The 6,801-nt window shown below is 43.2% G+C and overlaps 1 protein-coding gene across 2 annotated transcripts in view; it reads left to right on the plus strand.

Moving 5' to 3' along the window:
- Positions 1 to 766: 766 nt before the first annotated feature.
- LOC106961394 (nesprin-2-like) overlaps positions 767 to 6,801 on the plus strand; it is a 41,344-nt gene continuing 35,309 nt past the window's right edge. For both annotated transcript variants that reach the window (XM_015055111.1, XM_015055112.1), the window contains exon 1: positions 767 to 1,085. The gene's annotated coding sequence lies outside the window, so the exon portion shown is untranslated. The remainder of the gene's footprint in view (positions 1,086 to 6,801) is intronic.

Consider the following 6,801-nt stretch of genomic DNA (forward strand, 5'->3'; position numbering starts at 1 on the left):
CTATGCTACATTAAAGCTATGCTACATTAAAGCTATGCTACATTAAAGCTATGCTACATTAAAGCTATGCTAGATTAAAGCTATGCTACATTAAAGCTATGCTACATTAAAGCTATGCTACAGTAAAACTATTCTACAGTAAAGCTATGCTACATCAAAGCTATGCTACAGTAAGGCTATGATACATCAAAGCTATGCTACAGTAAAGCTATGCTACGTCAAAGCTGTGCTACAGTAAAGCTATGCTACATTAATGCTATGCTACATTAAAGCTGTGCTACAGTAAAGCTATGCTACGTCAAAGCTGTGCTACAGTAAAGCTTCATGTTTCTGGGCGCCGCCATGTTGGAATCCTGACCTTCTACTGGACTCCGTTTCCTTGGCTGTGATGTCACACCTGGCTGTGATGTCACACCTGGCTCAGCGTCCCCAGGTAAGTGGAACACACGTCAGCCTCCGCAGCTCCGTGTTTGCTGAAGGTTTATGATTAACTCTGAGGTTATAATGATGCATTATGGGTACGAGCCAACAGAACCGCTTGACCCTGAGATCAAATATCAATGTGTTCCTGTTTGCTCTCCTGGACTTCCTGTTTGTTCAGAGCTGAACAGCTTCAGGCCGCGTTCCATTTAGAACCGAACGCAAAAATACAAAGTCACAGAATAATTGAGAAAGGAGCAAACGTTACATTTTGCTGAGAGCCATCACTAAATCAGCAATAATCATCTAATATATTGATCAAAGTTCCTGTTATTACCGATCCGATGTGACCATGGAGGTTTTTGGCCTTGATTTGAAGGATCTCAGGGTTTGTCCCTGGTCCAGGGAAGTTTTTCCAGATCTGTGTTACATAGAAGCTGAATGCTGCTTGGCTGTGGATCAGAAACGGGACGCGACCGCAGCAGCTCCGTGATGCAGGTGAGCTGCAGCAGGTGTGTGCGTCAGGGGGCGGGGCTTGTGGTCTACCTGGGACAGGTAGCCTCAGGTTTCCTGCATCTCTGTTCTTTCTGCTGTTCGGTTCGGATGGTTCTGTTCAGCTGAGATCTTCAGACGGACCGGCTTCCCGCTGTCAGCTCAACCAGCAGGTAAACTCTGATGAGGTCACTTCCGCCTCCTTCTCACCTGTTCGGCTCACAGTTTGGACCTTTGGACGCTCCGAACCTGCTGATTGGATCCGTGAAACTGCGCATTTAATCCGCGCAGCTCAGGAACCGGTTTCGGTCTGCGCGTGCGAGCGCCAGGTCTGACTCATATATGCGCGCGTGCACGCGGTCATTCATGGACAGAGGATCCAGTGTTTGAGACAGAAACAGGAGACACGCGGTGTGAGCTGCTGTCCTGTAGGAACACATCATCTTCATCTTCAGGTGTTTGGCCTGCATAAAGTCAGTTAAACTGTAATAAACAACTTTCTCAGCTGTACAAAAAGTTCTGTAGATTAAAAACTGGCAGAAATTATCAAATATTGCAAAACAATCACATAAAAAAATAATTATAGGAAAAGAGGAAAAACATGACTTTTTTTCATAAATATGAAAGGAGTGGAAGATGAAAATGTTGGTGATGAGATTTATGATGAGAGGAAAACTGAGCAGACATTTTTCTGACAAACTGTAATAAATTTGAATATGAATAGAATGGACCAGAGTTAGCTGAAAATCGGTTCTGGTTCTGGACCGTTTGGACTCTTAAGAAGGTTCTGAGCAGATTCTGAATGATCTGATGTGAAGCGGATCAGAACCAAGGCTGGTACCGTCCACTAGCAGAACCCAGCTGGAGACAAGAACCAGAACCATGACCCAGTGACGGTTTCCAGCAGCAACAGATGAGCTAGGAGGGTCAAAAGGTCAAACCGGAGAACAGAGACAGCAGAGGACGGTTTGGACTCCATGCAGAACCAGAACCTGGTGCTGGTTGTGAAGCTCGGTAGTGGCAGTGTCATGGTTTGGGAATCAGAAGATGGTCACCAATTGAGCCTGAAGTGGAGAGAAGCTCCTGGAATGGCCTAGTCAAAGCCCAGAGGCAGCCTTCTGCGGGTTTACTAGACTTTTCTGTTTCTGCTGCTGGGAGCCGTTTATTCTGGTGGTTTATCAGATTTTATTGATGATATTTATAAACACGTTGGCTTTGAATTAAGGATTCAGTTCTACAGTGTAAAACTGCTCCTATGCAGGGTTTAACCCCTCACCTGGTTGCCATGGCAGCAGCTCAACATTGCTTCAGTCTCAAACTTGGAAAACTCAGATTTAAAGAAGTTCTGGTTATTAAAATAAATTAACATAATTCAGGGGTTGCTCACTCAGGAATGTGTCTGTAGCCTGGTGATGGTGGAAATGTTTCTTTAACAGTTTTAGTTACACATAAAATAAATAGTTATTTCCAAAACCAGTCAGTTAGCTTTAGCAAAGATGGTTAGCTAAGCCTGTTAGCTTTAGCACAGATGGTTGTTGATGAAAAGTAAAAGCAGTTAGCTAACAATATCATAAATAATGTCTGAGTTCCTCTTTTAATACTTTAGGCATTAAGAAGGTCGTTGTTTTATGAAACTTTTTGGTTTTTAAAAGTCATAGTTTAAGGGTTTATTAATGAGTTGGTTCCATCAGATTCTGCGTCGCGCTGAGGTTTCATCTCCGTTAGCTCCTGAGGTTCTTTCCAGATCTACTCTGTTCTCTGCAGCTTCCTGCTTCAAAACTGATCTGGGTCATCAGATCAGGATCTGTTCAAGACTTCCTGACTCCTCTTTCACGTTCCACTAAGCGTCAATAATTACCTCTGGTATTGTTGTTCAGGTTAGGACTAAAATAATGTTGGGCTGTTTGATTTTAAAGCTTTTTAAGGCTCCGTAGTGAGAACTTTGGCCGGCTCATATTTCACCATGGCAGGTTGTGCTGATTCTTTCTGTTATGATGCAAACGCGGCTCAGCTTACAGCGAGGGAGCCTTCCTGCTGGTTCCTGCTGTATTTCCACTCTAATGGCTGCCTTTGTGTCGCTGCTGAATAGATTTCAATCTTCAGTTTACTTTGCTTCCGTCTGGTTTGACTCGTTTCTTTATGAATATGAAGCATTAATCCTCCCAGTTCAGACCCAGCAGGGTGGAAAAGTTTACATCATTATAGATTCATTTTAAGTGTCATTTCTTTTATCTTTAACACAAAAAGTCCAGATATTACAGAACAATACGAACCAATTCAATGTTTGGCTTTTTCTCAGCTGAGTTTTTATTGTCCTGAAGTTTCAAAATGAGTCAAATACTGGACTAACGTTAAAATGTCAAAACTAGAGGTGGGACTCGATTAAAATGTTTAATGTTCATTTCAAGGTTTGCAATTAATTATTTCCTGTTTTAACCAAACTATAGAAACAAAATAAGCAACATTTTCAAATCATATTTTTCTGCTAAATTATTGAATAAATAAAAGATATTTCTTTAATCTTCAGGTTCTTCATCAGATTGGAACAAAGTTAATCTTTCCAGAGTTTCTCTGATCATTCATGAAGCCTCTTTGGACGCTAACATTAGCAGCTACATGTTAGCATTGATATGTTATTTTAGGCAAGCAGAGCTTCTGCTAGGCTAACTGCTTCTAGCACAACTTGAACACAAAAATAGTTTTTTTCCATCAGATCGTTTTGAAGCAGAAATTAAAGCAGCTTCATGCTGCTGTCAGCGGATGAAGCTGTGCGTCAGATTTACTGCTGTACCAGAAACAAACCAATAGAAAAGTTCCAGGAAACTGAGCTGCATACATTAGCCTCCAGTTGGTGGTTTGATTCCCTCTAAGTTTTAGTTTGGTTGCTTTTGTCTTGGATGTTAACTAAAAGGTGAATTCAGATGTTCAGGTGAAGCCGACTGAAATGATACAGATAGTGTCTCCGTTTTCTCCCGGTGGCTCAGTGTCAGAAATTTAAAGGCTGATTCTGTAAAACTGTAAAAACCTTCCTGAGTCTGTCTCAGTTTATCCTCCCAGCACTGACATCATCTCATGTCTCCTAGAAGGACAGAGACACTTTTGTTCTCCGTCTCGCTGCTTTTGTTCAGGGAAGACAAAAGACCAACACTGGGGGGCAAATGAGGAAGAAGAGGATGAAGAGGAGGAGGAAGACAGTGAGGAGAGGGACAGACGATAACTTTTAGCCTGCTAAAGCTGAGCTTTGATTAGCAAACGGCTAAAAATGTTTGGAATAGCAGAGGAGTCTCTGCTGCTGCTGCTTGTAACTAAATGAACGTCAAAATGAAAAATTTTCTTCTTGAAATGTTTCATGACAACCAGAGGAAATTATATTTCATGAATCATTTTTACACTTTAACCTGATGAGTCAGAAAGTCAATTAGATTTAACAAAGACTGACTAGATCTAATTCATTAATTATATTCCAAGCTTCACATTGCAATAGTTAACTGGCTGTTGGTGCTGGTAGCAAAGTCTCCTTTAGCCTGTTGCTAACCGTCGCCATGTTGTTTGCTGGGTCGGCCAATCAGACGCAAGCTGCTGGTCATCATCTGAACTTCCAGATCAGACCAGATGGGTCCATCGTGGTCCAGATCCTGGCTTGCACCAGATGGGCCCCTTTTCTTTATGGGCCATGGTCTCTGCTTTGGTCTCTGGCGTTGTCCGCTCATCCAGCCAGGCTTTACCATGAAGCCGTTAGCCGTCAGTGGTTGGAAACGGTAAAACATCTGTGTTTCTGTCGGATGATGTCTGAAAGTTTTCTTCTTCTCACTGCAGAGCGTTTCTGCATCGTTCACCCTGAAAGCTGCGAGTTTTAGTTGCTCTGCTTCATTTGCTCTAGAGGTTTCCCTGCATGGTGAAACCCACCAGGGAGGAAATGACGAATCTTTAGGCTCAAAGTGAAATCAAACCCTCAGAGTGTGAAATGCTGTGGAGCTCAGAGAGGAAACGGAACCAAGACGAACAGAAGGCCAGAGACGGAGGACTGGATCAGCAGCTGGAGGGGGTTCACATGCTCCACATGTGAAACGTGCTCCACATGTTCCATATGCTCCACATGTTCACATGCTCCACATGTTCCATGTGCTCCACATGTTCACATGCTCCACATGTTCCATGTGCTCCACATGTTCACATGCTCCACATGTTCCATATGCTCCACATGTGAAACGTGCTCCACATGTTCCATATGCTCCACATGTGAACACGCTGGGACAGGATAACCTCCTGGACATGCAGCCAGGTGGAGCGGATCTAGGCTGGAAATGTTTTAGCTCAGAGGTTTTTCATCCGTCCTTCAGTGATAAAGTTTTACTGCAGCAGCGATAAGGAAACGCTGATCCTCCTGTTGGCATGGGAACGGGAAACGAACTGAGGGTAACTTCTCTGGTTTGGGGTAAAAACTGATCCCGGTTTTTGAAAAATCCTCACACTAAGACTCCCAGCAGAACAAATGAGAGATAAACGTCGACATCAGAGCAGAATTTGATGCAGTAAAAGATTTTATTCATTTTAATATCAAGGCAGTTCAAAGTGCTTTACCTCATAAAAACATAATCGTATTGTGCAGTCACTCTGTCTCCAAAACGGATCCAATGTTGAGTAAAACCAGCGCGTTTCATTCGGATACCTGAGCTTTTCCATCCGGTAGGACTGAAACACAGAGCTGAACTTTATGACAGCCAAATGCTGTTCGCCTCCTACTCTGAGGTCTGCTGCAGACTGAAACGTCAAGCAGCGTCTGAGGACTTACTGTAACACTGTCATCAGTAATTAGCGGACCTTTACGACTTTTAGATTCCTTCAAAATTTCCAGACATTACGTTACTAACAGGAGTTTTTTCAATAATGTCAAAATGGACAAAAATCACATTGAAGTTGATTATTGGCAAAATTTTTATAAGACCAGGCGCCTCATGCATAAAACACTGCGCCGTTTTCAAACTAAAACTCAGCGAACGGAAAAATTTAGAAAAAATTTAGAAAAAAATGGGATGCATAAAGCCGTGACACGTGGCGGCGCACCTTTCCTTTATAAATCCTGATTTGGGGGAAACAGAGCAGCTGCTGCTCCGCCTGTCGCCTCCATAAATACGTATTAATGTAAAATAGTATAAATACCTGGAAGTCTGCTGCCATGTGAAGCAAGCAGTAACCATGGCAACGGCCTTGTTTATAGCAGTATGAGTATTTATAATAATTATAATAATTAATATATATTTTATTTCAAAACTGCTTTCAGGGCACAAAATGTCACCTGACAAAAATACAAATAAGCCAAAGTAAAGAGTAAAGCTGTCCGGGACGGACCTGCTGCCGCAGAGCCTCCGGGTCCGACCTGCTGCTGCAGCAGAGCCTCCAGCCGGTCTACAGACCAGAGAGGTTCTGAATGTGGACGTTTGCTCTGCAGACTGGAATCAGCAGCAGGAGCTGCATTCACAGAGTAGAGATGCTTTCTGTCCATAAGGCGCTTTCACAAAGTGGGCGGCTCCACTGGAGGACGGCTGCAGCTGGACCGGTACCGCTGGTACCGCTCTAAGTTCTGCTCAGAGCTCCAGGATGAATCTAAACGCTGATCGACCATCAGATGGATCTGATCTGTGATCAATCCTCCTCAGATGTTCTCCATCAGAGCCAAAGCTCCTCAGGTAGCGGCTCACCTGGATCAGCTGCTGATGGACCTGATCGTCTCCTGATCAGAACCGAACCTGGTGGATCCATCTGCTGATCAGCCTGTTTTCTCTCCAGTCAGAATGAAATGAGCCTCAGATGCTTTCAGACGATGAGACAAACTGAGGAAGTTATTATTTACGTCAGAGTGAAGTTTTACCTTCCTTTAGTTTCTTTATT

Source organism: Poecilia latipinna, unplaced genomic scaffold (assembly GCF_001443285.1).
Source record: "Poecilia latipinna isolate Pla-1442-1.1 unplaced genomic scaffold, P_latipinna-1.0 Scaffold1295, whole genome shotgun sequence".
Classification (NCBI taxonomy): Eukaryota; Metazoa; Chordata; class Actinopteri; order Cyprinodontiformes; family Poeciliidae; genus Poecilia; species Poecilia latipinna.